The following is a 17,309-nucleotide window of genomic DNA, read 5'->3' on the forward strand; positions in this document are numbered from 1 at the left end:
AGCATGAAGTTCTATGGAACGGTAATCTCTTTGACTCTGCTAATAGAACAAAATAAAGAGTTGTCTTATCTCGGTGGCTCCTACTGGAGTAATAAAAAGAGAATAACAATCGTTTTCAACTCACTCTAACGCGTGGTACTTTGGATTAATATGAAGATTATCTCCTTTGAGTTTCATCTATTCTAGAAGCAAATATGAAGCTTTTATATGAAAAATGTTTAGTCATCCATACGCAAGATAGATGTGTTAGTTTATTTTGGATTCCTATTAGTGTATCCCTTTTCTATGTTGTTTTGTTGGTTCTCATTGTTTAGAACTCTTTAATAATACAATCCAGCGACAAAAAAAAAACTTTCAATGATAACAGTTTGACTATATTATTTTTACAAATATAAAAGAATGTTGTTCCATCTACTATATAAAATATTTAGATTATTAATTCATATCAAAAAACGTGATCTGATGGTTACCAATTTTTTTTTCATATATGTTTAGAAAAATGTTTGATTTATACACAAACACAAATTATAAACCCTAAAAACTTTTTGACTGGTTACCAAATTACCTTTTTTATTTTTATACAAACTATAATATTATTTCTCACATATCTTCAACAAAATCAGAGGTATATCCATATTTTTAATTACTGTGAGTATAAATATACAATTTTCTATAGCATGTCTAAAATTTATGAATATTTTAAAATGTAAACAATCAATAAATTGTAAATATATTAACTTATCTCATATAAAACACATAATCTTTTAATTATCAAATAGTTGTAGAATTTTAAAATGAAACAAATACTGCGCAGTACACTTAAGAATTAACCCTTACTAGATTTCGACCCGCGCAACCGCGCGGATGTTCTTTTTCTGTTTTATAAACATATATATTTATTTTAGTCCATTAGTGGTATAAAATTTTAATGTTAACCATATAATTAAAATTTTATATGCCTATTCAAATATAATAATTTTATAGCTTATATGGTATAATTAATCAATATTTTAAAACCATCACATGTATTTGTCGCTTTTTATTATATATATTTATATTACTGTATCTTGGTTTAGTTACTAAACAAATTAATATATGCATGAAAAAAATATTTGAAAATTAATTTTTATCAAATTTATATTGAATTCTGACCCGTCAACCTTCAAAGTCGTATTTCCTTTTAGTAATTTTTTCTACGTTTATTCATTTAAAAAATATATTATTATTATATATAAAATTCTACGATATGCAAAATTTTATACATGCATATAGTTTGCGAATGTTAAGTCTTTATGTCATCATATTATATTTTAGCATAAATATTTTATATTTATGAAAATAAAATTTTTGAAAATTAAGATCTGGTTAAAATCTTTTAAAAATATTTACATAGAAATCAAATATGTGTTTTGTTAACTAATCAGATTTTATAGGAGTTGGTTGTTATATTATGTATGATATATTATTGAGCCATATTATTATGAACAAATGTATGATAACTAATTCTAATGAGGGTCCATTTTTTAAAATATCACACATGAATCAAAGTCATAACTTTTCTTTTAATATAATAGATTTTACCTATAATATTACAAGTCCCTGCCACTAACCTAAACCATAATTAATATCTATAACAAACCGTAAGAATCTATTAAAATCAAGAATCTATCGAAATCAAGAATCTCTCATTATGTCTTGGAAAATCTTAACATAATTGATATATACATAAATAGAAAAGCATCCGGCGAAATCAATCTATAGTTGACATGAAACTCTCCACAATAAGCCACGTCTCCTTCACTCTCTCCTATGCCCAATTAGTGACACGTGGCAGTCATAGACGTACTCCTTTACTTTCTGAATTAGTGAATTTGGTCGTACAGTAAAAGGTTTCAATGGGTTTATGAATTATTTTGGGCTCTTCCTACTTTTAATGGTGTGACCCATTAGGTTAAGGTGTATTCAGTTGCGTCTTCCTCTTCGTCTTCGACGCTTCGTTTTTCTTTTTCTGTCCGCCATTGCCTAAAGTCTTCTTCCTCTCTGAAACTTCTCCTTTAATTCAATCAATTAAGACCATCCCACTCTTTCTTATTTATTCAGTCTCCCAAACGGCGTATTTAACCGATGCAATATCCACCTTCAAATATGTCTTCTGTCCCTACACCTCTCAGATTTCTGATAGCTTAAACACTCTTACTCATCACCCTAAAATATGTCGGCTTCGTATGATCTTCTCGCCAACCAACTTGAAAGCAGGACGCTGCTCTTAACACGGTGGAGGTCTGTCAAAGGAGGTCTTGGGAAGATCGGAATGTCTATATATCTGAGCGAGATGAAGGTGCCTCTTAAGTATTTTAGGGATATCAAAAAGGAACAGAATTAAAGAACCAAAAGGGTTCAAGCTTGAGTTTATCTTTGATCAGAGCCCTTACTTCACGAACAGAGTCTTGACCATGACATATCACATGATTGATGAAGATGAGCATATCTGATTTTTTTTTTGTTTCGCAAGACAAAGAAGTCTTATTAATCGTTAACAATTTTCCAGGACAGACAATGAGTGGTATCCTCTAAAATGTATGACTCGGTAGATCCTTAGTTAAAGCCGATCACTTAGACTAAAGACTGTGAGAGTTTCTGAAAATTGTTCAGTCCACCTAAAATTCATGTGGAAGACGATGATCCTGTTGATGAATAGGTATGGAATATTACTGAATCCGGACTCAACAGCGTTCAAGACGACACCACTGGCACTGGATCCGATTGAGACTCAACAGCAGTTAGGAAGAGTTAAAGACTGTATGAGCTCCCGCCCGCCACCTCAAAACTAAAGAGATCACAGATGTTCTACCAAACTTCCCAGATATATTGTAATGTGTTCTTTCTCTTCTTTTGCACCTTAGAAAACGTGTGTGATTTGACATGTGTCAATTTAATTGATCACTTCCTGACTTTCAGAAGTCATCAACCATCTGGAGAAAGAATGTGCTTTCTAGAACAGGGAAAAACACATACGCCGTAAACAGAGAGGAGGTATATAGTTCATCATTTACTACTGATTTGATTTCGTGCTCTTTGCTTTTTTTAATTTGTTTTCACCATCAACTAAACCTAAAATATAACCTGACATCATGAAGCGAATTCAAGTTTGTTAAAATAGATCTGATGGTAAAGCACTAAAGCTGCTCCACGAGACTGGAAAAGCTATAGCTCCTGAAGACTGAATTTAAATGAAAGTGTGAGACTCTGACTTCTTACTCTAGGTTTAATACACATGCATTATTGACTCACTCTTTTTTGTTAGGCTTTATTTCCCGATGCAATATGTAACCACTGACCATTACAGAGCTTCACGAAATGTTAGGCTGGTGAAGCCAACATGACAGCAGTTCGTAAGCTAATCTAAGAAGACTACATGGGAGATTCTAGCAGCCGCTCTATAGGTTTGCTTTCTCAGTTCAGACCCTACTGTTTTAAGGTTTGTTGGTCACAAGCGTTATTGACCCATTGACCACAATGAAGGCATGTGTGATCAATGATTGTGTAGCCTACGCGCTGATCCAAAGTCGCTCATCATTGTTTATAGTTTGACAGAAACTTGGGATCTTGCAGTTTCCACATTGAAAAGTCCAAAAAGTCCAAAGGCTGATTTTGGCATGGCACATCACATCACATGTTTTAGCTGTGGATGCTCACCAAGAAGAACTCGAAAAAGTTATCAGTAAAGTGGCTGTTGACATTCATGGTTCTTTTGTCTCCATGTCCTCTTCAGTACATTCATAATATGATTTACTTAGGTTTATCACTATTTTTATATCAACCCTCAGATTTACCACTATAAGTTTTTGGTTACCGTCACTTTATCATTTCTTCAGCACATTCTATTGTAAATTGGTGATACATTACTGTAGAGAAGAGTTGTTCTGAATTAGAAAACATTGAGTGAATAAATTTGCAAAAAATCTCTAAACAAATCTACGGTCTTATCGTGCTCGAAAGCTAACTTAACTAAAGTCTCTTTTTGTATTTTTTTTTATTATAACACCTAAATGGTCCACCGAGAAGAACTCGACATAAGTGTCCAATTTGAAAAATCTTTGTGAATTTTCTTAAGCTAACAAAAGGTAAATATTTTTCACTACTATGTTACGGCCTGTTCAAACTCACATTTACATCTTAACATTTAAAACTAGATGCATGGGCATGGCTTAAAGATTACAGCATATTCCAATTACCATACTACGTTTACCTCCCAAAACTTCGTTTATCTCACTGGTTTATGTTTATGGACTTTTTGGGACTACGTCTGCAAATCTATCTTTTTAAAAATTAAACTATGTTAATGTTTCTTTGTTCTTAAGTCTTAACTTAGTAAACTAAACACACATAAAATATGGTCACATGCATCCAGTGTTTTAAAACTTAATCTGGAAACTGAACTGAATAATTTCATAGGTGATCGGGTTATTGGGTTGACTGCATATGAATCACAAAATAATAAATAAATTAATTCTATTGTATAATAATATATTAGCTATCGAAAAATACATGAGAATTTTATGTTTTTATAAAATACATCGAAAAATCCAATGTCTGTTTTCTCTAATTTTTCCATTATACATACAAAATATCAAAAATAATTTAGTCCATTTAAAAAACTTTAGTAACAAGTTAGGAATTATGACATATTAAAATATAAAGACTTAAAATACATTAGTATTTAAATGTATAATGTGAATAATAAAATTAAACTTTAAATTCTAAATAAGCCAAAGTAAAATATGAAATTGTAATAGATTGCTAATAACCAAAATACACTAATACCAAATCATATAAACAAATTTTAGATCTTTATTATCGTTCATTTTTTCAGATACTTTAATGAATTTTTCATACAAACCTAAAATTTAGAAATAAAAAATCAAAACTAAAACCAAAAAAACAAACATAGAGCAATATATATATATATATATATATAAATCACTGAGCTATATCAATAGAAATCACTGCAATTTATCAATTGGCCTCATGACACCAATAGCAAATACATCATCCACATTCTAAATTATACAACAAACTTACAAAAGATTACAAATGTTAATAACAGAAATGTCTCCATAAACAATTCACTTTGTCCAAAGCATTAGATAAGTAATACTATACAAAACAAAATTTTCACTACATTTTTGAGCCAAAACTCAAAATCTAATATAGCAATATCAAGACAAACAACAACTTCAAACACATATCACTCACTGTGTTACACAATCAACAACCATCCCGCGCGTAGCGCGGACATACCACTAGTTTAATTAATATATTAATTTGACATATGGAAACAATCGATCTAATATAAATCTTCCTTAAATTATTAATATGACATATTTGAATATAATAAAAGCTTTAACCGTCCGATGCTTCAGACCCAACTCCAAGATGCTGCAAGGCCTGCAAAACAAAGCCAAAAACAGAATCAGCAACGGTCACAAGAAATGCAGAGACAAAAGAGTACGGTGAAGCTTTGCAACCAATTTGATGCGCTCTTAGCTGTTGGAGAGGAGGACTGATACCTTTCTAGCTGGCAGCCTTAGCTGTCCTTATCTTTAGTCTAGATTGTTCTCTTTGTCATGTTAAATAGATGATGTAATCGAGTCTTTTGAATCAATGAGAAAAGTATTATTCAGAGCAAAGATACTATGTTCTTGTCTCCTTCACATGGTATCAGAGCTGTAGAAACCTTAACGGGTAGCTATGGCCGATCTTGTCAATCCTTATCCTTTCCCTAGTAAAATCCACGTTGTAAGTTCCGTTACCCTCAAGCTCAACGACTCAGACTATCTCCTATGGAAGACGTAGTTCGAGTCCCTCCTCTCAAGTCAGAAGCTTATCGGTTTTGTTAACGGTGGTGTCACGCCACCGGAGCCCACTCGTACCGTTGTGAACAATGAAGTTGCTACTCAAGAAGCTAACCCTCTGTTCGAGTTTTGGTTCTGTACGGATCAGCTCGTGAAGTCTTGGCTGTTTGGAACGCTCTCTGAAGAGGTGTTGGGTCATGTTCATAACTTGAACACAGCTCGTGATATTTGGTTGTCTCTGGCTGAAAATTTCAACAAAAGCTCTCTGTCTTGTGAGTTTACGCTTCGCAGAAACCTCCAGCTTCTGTCGAGCAAAGGCAAGACGCTTGCAGTCTACAGCCGTGAGTTCAAGACTCTGTGTGACTCACTAAGTTCCATTGGTAAGCCTGTTGAAGAATCGATGAAGATATTTGGCTTTCTAAACGGGTTAGGGCGTGAGTACGATCCTATTACCACCGTCATACAGATCTCTTTGTCGAAGTTTTCTCAGCCAACGTTCAATGATGTGGTGTCTGAAGTTCAAGGCTTTGAGTCCAAGCTGAAGTCGTATGAAGACAACGCTACTGTCTCACCTCACATGGCGTACAACACTCAGCGCACTGATGTCAATCCAGAGGCCAAGACGTCTGCTCCAAGTTACAACCCTCATTACAGAGGACGTGGAAGGTCGCCTTATAGAGGCAGAGGTGGATACACTTCTCGTGGTCGTGGCTTTGTTCAACATCAAGCACCACCTAACTCTGCTCAAGGGCGTCCTGTCTATCAGATCTGTGGACATTCAGGTCACACAGCGTTGAAGTGTTACAACAGGTTTGATAACAACTATCAACATGCAGCTTATAACTTAGAGCGCCATGGTGAGGAGCCTTCACGAGACTGGTATCCTGACTCCGGTGCATCTGCTCATGTCACTGCATCCGCTCAAAACCTTCAGACAGCTCATCCATATGAGGGTCAAGACACAATAATGGTTGGTGATGGCGCCTTCCTTCCTATCAGTCATGTTGGTTTTGCGGCTATCACAACTCATGCAGGTACTATTACTTTAAATGAAGTTCTCGTTTGTCCAGATATTAAGAAATATCTGCTATCTGTGTCCAAGCTGTATGATGATTATCCGTGTGGGGTTTATTTTGATGTTAACCATGTCTATGTGATTGATATACCGAATCAGCGAGTGATAGCCAAAGGGCCTCGAAGTAAAGGGTTGTATCAGTTGAAGAGCAATGAGATTGAGGTTCTCTTCTCGAACAGACAAGTCTCTGCATCAGAGGAGGTTTGGCATTCAAGATTAGGACACACGAACTCTAGGACTCTTCAACAACTTCAAAGCAGCAAGGCAATCATCATTAATAAGAGCAACAAGAAGTCTCTCTGTCAGCCGTGTCAGATGAGTAAGAGTAGCAGACTGCAGTTTTCAGTTTCTACTTCTTTAGTTTCTGAACCTCTAGGATGTATCCACTGTGATCTCTGGGGTCCCTCTCCGGTTGTTTCCAATTAGGGGTTTCGTTATTATGCAATCTTTGTAGACGAATTCTCCCGTTATAGTTGGTTCTACCCCTTGAGTAATAAAGCAGAGTTTTATTCTATCTTTGTTAGGTTTCAAAAACTAGTGGAGAATCAGTACTCAACAAAGATTAAAATCCTTCAAACGGATGGTGGTGGCGAGTTTATCAACAACAAACTGAAACAACATCTAGTAGACTCAGGCATTCGACATCAAGTCTCTTGTCCCCATACTCCACAACAAAACGGTATGGCGAAAAGGAAACATAGACATATCATAGAGCTTGGTCTCTCTATGATGTTTCAAAGTCATCTTCCACTCAACTACTGGGTTGAAGCCTTTCACACTGCCTCTTATCTGACCAACTACCTTCCTAGAGTGTCAAGTGAAGGAAAGAGTCCGATTGAACTGATGTTAAAGCACAAGCCTGATTACTCTCACCTCCGCTGTTTTGGCTCTGCTTGTTACCCGTGTCTTAGAGATGTTACTGAAAACAAGCTTGAGCCTAGATCATTGTAGTGTGTGTTTCTTGGCTATAGTCCTCATCACAAGGGCTATTGATGCTTGTTTCCACCAATAGGACGAGTGTATATCTCTAGACACGTCATCTTTGATGAAGAAACCTTTCCATTTAGAGAGCAGTACAAGTCTCTAGTTCCTCGATATGAGACTCGTCTGCTTAAGGCTTGGCAAGCGGCTACTTCTTCTCCTGAACAGGAACAGAATCCCCACCTACCGAAGCTCCTTCCTACAGTTCCACTCTCAGTACCTCCAACTCCTCCTGCTGTAGTGGATCAACAGGAAGTAGCCTCTCCTCCCTTATCTCTTGTTCAAGTCCAACATCCTGTGATTCCTGCTCTGCCTCAACAAAATGTTTATGCGATGCGTACTCGTGCAAAGTCAGGAATCTCCAAGCCAAACACTCGATATGCATTGGTTGCTTCAAAATTTGTTCCTGATGTGCCAAAGAATATAAAAGAAGCAATGGCTCATCCTGGATGGAACAACTCTGTTACAGAAGAAATTACTAAGGTTCACATACTAAACACCTGGACCTTGGTTCCAAGAACGCCTGATATGAATGTTCTGACAAGTGGTTGGGTGCACACCGTGAAGTTGAACCCTGATGGAACAATCAAGCAGCTCAAGTCTCGCCTGGTTGCTCGTGGTAATCAGCAGGAAGCAGGGATTGACTATCTAGAGACGTTTAGCCCGGTTGTCAGAACGGCTACTATACGAGTTATGCTCAATGTTGCAACGACAAGAGACTGGCCTATTAAGCAGTTGGATGTGTCAAGTGCATTCATTCATGGCGAATTATCTGAACCTGTGTATATGTTTCAACCTGATGGCTTCGTTGATCCAAATAGCCCAGATCATGTGTGTTGCTTGACCAAAGCATTATACGGTCTCAAACAGGCACCACATGCCTGGTTTGATACGTTTAGTAGCTTTCTTCTGGAGTTTGGCTTCGTCTGCTGTCGCTCAGATCCCTCTTTGTTTACATATCATCATGATCATAAGTCTCTGGTTCTCTTACTCTACGTTGATGACATTTTATTGACTGGAAGTGATGACAAGTTGTTGGCTGAGCTGCTGTCTGCGTTGAACACAAGATTCTCTATGAAGGATCTTGGTCCTCCTAAGTACTTTCTTGGTATGGAGATGGAGCAGTATTCAGGGGGAATCTTTCTTCATCAACAAGCATATGCTCGAGACATTTTGCATCAAGCAGAGATGACAGACTGCAACCCCATGCCTACTCCTCTGCCTTCCAAGACAGACGATGCACCTTCTGAGCTCTTCACTGAACCTACTTACTATAGGAGCTTGGTTGGGAAGCTTCAGTACCTAACGATAACGAGACTAGACATTCAATATGATGTGAACCTAGTCTGTCAACGGATGCATGCGCCTACTTTGTCTGACTTTGGTCTCTTGAAGAGGATATTGCAGTACATTAAAGGAACCGTTGAGCTTGGCCTTCATATCAAGAAAGATACAGGTTTGACACTCTCAGCTTATTGTGATAGTGACTAGGATGGGTGCAGAGAAACAAGACGTTCAACTGGCTTCTGCACTTTGTTGGGTCCTAACTTGATCTCTTGGTCTGCTAAACGCCAAGCGACAGTGTCTAGGTCCTCAACTGAGGCAGAATATAGAGCTCTCTGCTCCACAGCTCAGGAAACTACTTGGATATCATTCTTACTGCGTGATATTGGAGTGTCTCAACCGACATCTACTGTGCTTCGCTGTGACAATTTATCTGCAGTCTACCTGAGTACTAATCCGGCTCTGCATAACCGTTCTAAATACTTCGACACAGATTTTCATTACATACAAGAACAGGTTGCTCTTGGCTTAATCGAGACACGTCACATTCCTTCTACTCAGCAGCTTGCAGACATATTCACTAAGTCTCTTCCAAGATGAGAGTTCAGTACACTAAGTCACTCAGCAGCTTGCAGACACTTCGACACTGACTTAAGGTCCAAACTTGGTGTTGGAGTTCCTCCTACCTCAAGTTTGAGGGGGAATGTAAGTGATATAGCATTAGTGGACCGTCCGATGCTTCAGGCCCAACTCCAAGATGCTGCAAGGCCTGCAAAATAAAGCCAAAAACAGAGTCAGCAACGGTCACAAGAAATGCAGAGACAAAAGAGTACGGTGAACCTTTGCAACCAATTTGATGTGCTCTTAGCTGTTGGAAAGGAGGACTGATACCTTTCTAGCTGGCAGCCTTAGCTGTCCTTATCTTTAGTCTATATTGTTGTCTTTGTCATGTTAAATAGATGAAGTAATCGAATCTTTTAAATCAATGAAAAAAGTATTATTCAGAGCAAAGATATTCTGTTCTTGTCTCCTTCACTTAGGTGCTGACTGGTTTTCCCGCTACCACCCGCAAACGCAGTTTTTGCGGTTCATAGCGGTTGTTGGCGTTTCAAAACAATCACAGAAAACGCTACAAATCGCTTCAAACCGCTCCGAACCTCTTAAAATCAAAAGCTGGTTCCAGCTAGCGTTTGCGGTTGCGGGAGGGTAAATTTTTTTTCTTTAAAAACAGAATAAATAAAAATAATACTAAAATATCCAATAAAAATTTTCAATTGAAATAATAGAAATTGTAAAATGTATTCATATTATATTTCAATTTATATTATAAAAATTCAAAACTAAAATATTTTCTATAAATTTTTAAAATTGAATAATATGATTTTATAAATATAAATTTTATATTTATCATATTATTATGATTTTTAATATTTTTATAATTACATAAAATGTAAATATTGTTAAATTTATTTAACAGATATTGTGTTTGGTAGTTTACCAGTCATAAGAATCCTGCAAACGCAACAATTTCTAACAGCTGTACCAGTCGTACAAATCTCTAGAAAACGCTTAAAATCGCAACCACCCGCATCCGCAAACTCCCGCAACCGCAACAGCAACCGCTGTAAACTGTTATTCCCTTTCTCTAATATTGCCTCCCACGTCATTCCCTTTCTCTAATATTGCCTCCCACGTAAACTGTTATAGAAAATCATAATCTTTTATATCTTAGCAGTAGCTTCCTTGATAATTGGCTATCAATTAATTTTATATATACTGTTTAATTTTTTTTGAACAAACGAAATCCTTTTATATTTTCATCAAACTTATTCCTAAACTTCAGATATCTTCTATATACTAAAGCACAAGTCACCTTATCAATCAAATCTTGACATGTGTAATTATGCTTCAAAAATAATTAAAATTCAAATTAAAAGAATAAAATTAATACAGTTTTTTTCTCAAACAAAACTGTATTATCGGTTTCTAAATTGTAGGGGTGGGCGTTCGGGTACCCATTCGGGTTTCGTTTCAGTCCATTCGAGTTTCGGATTTTCGGGGTCAAAGATTTCAGCCCTATTCGGGTATTTATAAATGTCGGTTCGGGTTCGGTTCGGATCTTTGCGGGTTCGGTCCGGGTTCGGATAACCCATTCAAATTATTTTAAAAATTTTAAAATTCATTATATACTTTAAATTTTCAAAATCTATAAGAAAGATAATATATTACATATAAATTTTAATAACAAATATGTCAAAATACCTAAATTTAATATATATATATATATATTGGTTTTCTTTGAATATTTGAATAGAGAATCAATATATATTTAACTATTTTTGGTGTTTTTAGTATATTTTAGCTATTTTAAACATTTACCTTTTACTATTTTCATATATTTTTCAAGTATTTTAGAAAACTTAAAGGTATCTTATATATTTTGAATGTTTTTAATATATATTATATCTAAAAATAATTTATATATTTAAGTATATAAATCTATTTCGGATACATTCGGGTACCCGAAATACTTCGGTTCGGATCGGGTTCGGTTTCATTTTTTTAAATACCAAAATTTTGAACCCGTTCGGATATTTAATCAATTTTGGTTCGGGTTCGGTGCTACTTTTTCGGATCGGGTTCGGTTTGGTTTTTCGGGTTCGGATTTTTTTCCCAACCCTACTAAATTGTTTCTCTCCAAGCCACGATCTCCCCTCTCTCATATAAACGGTTTTTTTTTAAATTATGGTAAAAAATAAATGAACTTACATCAAATCTTCAAGCGATGTTCACTAAAAGCTTTCTTTTACAAATCCCAGTTGTTCAGCGAAGCAAAACAAGTAATTCTTTAATCTCTTCTAAACTTTCAGTACCGATCTTAAACAGGTTTCTTTGTAACTTTTCTGGATCAATTTTAATTTTTATTGTTCATTGCCTGGATTAATACTTCAAAATCCACTATCAACAAATTTTTAGATTGACATGGCGGAATACAGTCGTTTTTAAATTGATACAGTACAGTCATCTGCTTGCATCATGGATTGTGGAGGTCGGGTTTAAAATCGTGTAGAGAAGAAATTGACACTGGTAGACCGTAGAGTGATTTTGGAGAAATTAATTTAACCTTGAATTTGTTGCAGAGCTTCCAAAATATACGTGTATTAATGGTAGTGTGTACGAAGTTCATATGAAAACTTATCCTGCAAAATCAAAGTAAAATTATAGGATACATATTTGTATTGTATAATTTTGAAATTATTTTAGTTTGCTGCAGACATGTACGGGATTCTGAAGAAGCATCAAAGCTGATACTGATTTTGAAGAAGAGTTAACGGATATTGTTCAAAAAAAGGTAATGGATGAAATGTAGTATTGTAAACTATATTTTATACTTTTGGTATATATATTATTATTTTATATCAAAAATAATACAATGTATATATTATTTTTTTATAGATACTGCAACATGTATCCATTTTAAAAGCAATTTCATAGTTATTATTTTGGCCCTTTCAACAGCTTTGTTTCTAATACATGCACTTCTAATATTATTTGCCAATGTTCATAGAATGTTTGAAAAAAGTAATAATTTAATTTGATTGAGCGATGACATATTATCAAACAAGGTTTAAAAACAGTAGACTGATCCGGGCTGCAATACTAGTTAGTTTCTATATTTCACGGTAGGATTTTAACAATATCAATCAGTTCAGTCGAAAATGTAGGGCTGTGCAAAAAATCCGGATCCAAAAATCGAACCGAATCCGATCCGAAAATGTAGTATCGAATCCAAACCGAAATTTGTATCCGAACGGATTCAAAATTTTGGTGTTTATAGAACCGAAACCGAACCCAACCCGAACCAAGATATTTTAGGTACCCGAATGTATCCGAAATAGATATATATATATACATATATATATTAATTATTTTTAGATTTAATGTATATTAAAAACATCCAAAATATATAAGATACTTTTTATTTTTCCAAAATACTTGAAAATATATACAAATAGTCAAAAGTAGATGTCTAAAATAGCTAAACTATACTCAAAACACCAAAAATACTTAAACAATCTATTGATTCTCTATCCAAATGTTGAAACCAAACTAATTTATATGTTAAGTTTAGGTATTTTGACATATGTTATTCAAATTTATTTATAATATATTATTTTATTTATAGATTTTGAGAAATTTGAAGTATAAATAAATTTTAAATATTTAAAAATAATTTAAATGGGTTACCGAACCAGAACTGAACCCGCAAAGATCCAAACCGAACCTGAATCGAAATTTAGAAATACCCGAATGGAACTGAAATCTTTGACTTCGAAAACTCGAAACTCAAATAAACCCGAACCGAATCCGAATGGATACCCGAACACCCACCCCTAAAAAAATGTATGAGGATCTATATGATTTGTTCAAAACAGAATATTAAAATAGAATATCAATCGGTTCTAATCTTGCCTTTCAAGTTAGATTTTCCGACACAATTTACAGAAAACATACCAACCCTATAAATATGTCTCTTATTAAGGATGTCAAATTTTTTAATACTGGCTGGTGGGTTAATGTGGAGTTGTAATATCAAACAACAAAGCTTACTGCTTATTTCAAGCTCTTCACAGGCTTCCTCTCTTTTCACTTTTTATTATTACTAGATTTTTAACCGCGCTACGCGCGGATAAGATATTATATGTATTTTTCGATTCTAAAAGAATAATGTATAATATTGTATTGCATTATTTAAAAAATATAAAATAAGACTACATAACATAAATATATTTTTAAATTTTTCTTTGAGGATATCATTATCTTGTTTGATTGTTCTACATAATTCACATATTTGCATATATATTTGTGATAGATGAATAACTATATTTTTATTATCAGTAAATAATATATATTTATTATATAATATAAGAAAACTGAAATTACTTACTTTTTAAACAAACTTGTCTCATGTTGGGAACTCGGTTATAAACATATTATATTCGAAGGAGACATTTTTACAGTTATCAATCTTCTTAACAATCAAGAAAAAAATCTGAATATCAAAACAATATCTCATACGATCTCTTTGTGGAAGAACTGCTTTGAAGAAATTGAATTTAGGCATCAAAAAGGACTCGAAATGGATGCATGTGTTATCTAAGTCAGCTTTACAAAGTAATACTCATAGTTTGATATATCATTTATGTCCATCCTTTTTTTTATCCATCCTTTCCTAAACATCTTGAAATAACTGATGCTAATTAATAATAAACTTTTGGCCGGCAAATAAATCAAACTTTTCTAATTATCGCTTAAATATTTTATTAATATTGTCAAAGAATCTTTCAAGTGATATCATAATTTAATTTTTATTAGCTTTTTTGTTAACTTTTAGAATTTTCTGTATTTAAGATTTTTTCCAAATTAAGCTTCTATTTCTTTCACAGAGTTGATATATATAACCTGTAAGAAAAAAAACATTATAAACTTCATAAGCAAAGAGAAGTTGCATCAGATTTTATGAGAGCAACTTGATATCAATACTTGAATGAGCTAAAAGTTTCTGTTTCAAGTATTTAAGAGAGAGAGGCTATACACACCATAAGCAAGATGAAAACCATTAGAATACGAAAGTGGTATAGTTCCTCTTCTCAACGTAGTTATTATCCACTGATTACACCACAAAGAGAAAGGTAAACAAATAAACAAAAATATTTAAGTTAATTAATAGACCAAGCTAATCGACATAGGATCAGACGAAACCTTAACTCGCCTTCTTGTGGTCCGAATTCGGCATCTCTGAAGAACAACACTTCATCGGCTTTAGCGGAGGAGTCGGAGTGGAGAACCGCCTTGCCGTTTGGTTTCTTCGACATAGGATCGCCGGAGACAGGGTTGGTGGAGGAGACTCCGGTTTTGCCGGTGTTTTTGATCGGTGGGAATTTTCCATCGGTTTCATCGCGGGTTCGACTTCTTGAGAGGATTTTGATTGGAACCGGTGAAGAGGTTTATAAGAAATAGATAGAGAGGGAGTTGAAACGAAAGACATTAAAGATGAGAGTAAAGAGGAGGTTTGATTGTTAGTGCCTCTGTTCAAAAATTCGGTAGGCGCTATATGTACGTTCGGGTTGGGCCTAGCGCCTAATGTAAAAATCGGAGATTAAGCGGAGATTACTCGGGACCTAGTTTTAGGTTTATCTTGGATTTTTTTAATTACGTACATATATAATTAGTGATTTTTGTATATGTGTCCAAGAAAGTTTCAATGGGTTAGTGGTAATTGTCCTATATTTATGTCATACTAACCCGGGTTCAATCCTTTCTGTAGCATTTTTTTTTCTTGTCTCAAGCGGAGGTGACGTGGCAATTTCAGACTCTCTGATTGGTTGATTTTCCGTGCATACGTGGACATGCTAAATGATGATCTTATTCTCCTTTTAGTATAGTATAGATTAATCTAAATACTAAAATTATTGATTTTTAAAAGTTTAATCTCAAAACTATTTGAGATTAGAAGATTAGTCTCAAATATTGAATCTCAAAAGAGACATATTGGCATTTTCGGACTTCGCATCTAAGGATTGACTTGAGTTGAGTAAGACATAAAACCTTATACATATTTTTGTTAAGAAAGACAAAAATTTAGAACTTTAAATTTCTGATGAATATTTTTTTCTTCGGTAAAGAAATGTTGAAATGATACATTATAGCATGTAAAATGTTTCAGGTTCAGCTTGGACATTCCTATCAAGACTGTTTTCAGAATATTACATTATTGGTTATGACAACTTACGAAAAACCCTCCACTACTAAAAAAAACTTAGTTTCATCTCCGGAAAAATTAAGAAACTCATTTGCAACTCGGATGAGTTCAAGAACACCACCATTGACCACATACGACCTTCACTACATAGCGTGGGACATTAATCCTCCATAGCTGCATCCTAAAACACTAGGGGCAAGGGATTATAGAAATATGGTAATGAGTGACATCTGTTTGCAAGAAAGTTCAAGAGCAATGACCCGCTTCTGAATAGGATAAACTGAGAAATTCTAAGAAAAAAACGGAAGGTTGAAGAGTTTGCTAATGAGGCTTAGATATGTTGAGAGTAAACTTCTTCAAGAGACAATGTAGATAGAAGTGTGAGCAGCGCTACTCTATGTCGAGATACATTCGATCTTATTCTTATTTGGTTTCTTTTTTCGTGTTTATTCTTTAGTTATTTATAAAAATAATCAGAAAAGTTTAGATGAGTGTACAAAATAATATATTATTAGCATAAAAATTAAAAAAATATTTAATACTTTGTTATTATATTATTAATCGTTATATCCATGATATACGTTACATTGAAGAGTTAAGACCGTCTAAAAAATAGTATATAATATAAAAAACAAAACAGTATTCAATTTTCCATTGTCCTCTAATAATATTTATGTAAAAAAAAATTATATAAAAATTAAAACGAACACTCGCACGAGCGTGCGGATCAAAATCTAGTTAACATATTATAATTACTTATTATTTATTACTAATTAAAATTATAATAAAAAATTCAAAATAGATTTCGGTCCATAATTACAATTACAAATGTCCAGCCCGATATATCCCCTATATATTAAATCACTTAAATCACTTGAACTATAATTAGATAATAATTTACTACAACTCAGACTTCTTATTTTTTAGTCTTTTTGTGATCTTTTTGCTTTATTTTAACAGTAACTAAATTGAAGTAAATATTATAAATTTGATGGATAACAATTAGTTGAAATTCTTTACAATTTTTTTATATCTTTAAACAAACAGAGTTGTGTTCAATCGAAGACATATTAATTTGATAAACATTAATATGGAAGAAAATAAAAAAATTCTTTCATGCTTCTGTTTTGTTTTTTTTTTTTTTTTTTTTTTTAAATTTAGAGCTTTGATATTAATTTTAGATTTGATTAATTTATTAGATGATATAAGCATTTTTTTGTTTTTTAAAAAAAATTAAATATATAATATTTTTTAATAAATCACTTTTTGACAACATGACTCCAAAATTCATATAATATATAATGATTTCAAACTAAATAATTTTGTTTTTGGGTATAAAACCGAATAAAAT

At 33.7% G+C, this 17,309-nt stretch overlaps 1 long non-coding RNA gene across 11 annotated transcripts; it reads left to right on the plus strand.

Moving 5' to 3' along the window:
• The first annotated feature begins 1,788 nt into the window (after window positions 1-1,788).
• LOC108841749 (uncharacterized) lies at window positions 1,789-3,951 on the plus strand. Of its 11 annotated transcripts, none has more exons than XR_008934833.1 (4): window positions 1,804-2,870; window positions 2,959-3,033; window positions 3,138-3,238; window positions 3,305-3,951. It is a non-coding gene; the product is annotated as an uncharacterized LOC108841749 (long non-coding RNA). The 11 variants fall into 11 exon arrangements; XR_001948185.2 differs by having other exon boundaries at window positions 1,807-2,870; window positions 3,148-3,238; XR_008934838.1 differs by having other exon boundaries at window positions 1,797-2,870; window positions 2,962-3,033; window positions 3,138-3,951.
• Window positions 3,952-17,309: the final 13,358 nt, after the last annotated feature.

The sequence above is a fragment of the Raphanus sativus genome, chromosome 1 (genome assembly GCF_000801105.2).
Source record: "Raphanus sativus cultivar WK10039 chromosome 1, ASM80110v3, whole genome shotgun sequence".
NCBI lineage: Eukaryota > Viridiplantae > Streptophyta > Magnoliopsida > Brassicales > Brassicaceae > Raphanus > Raphanus sativus.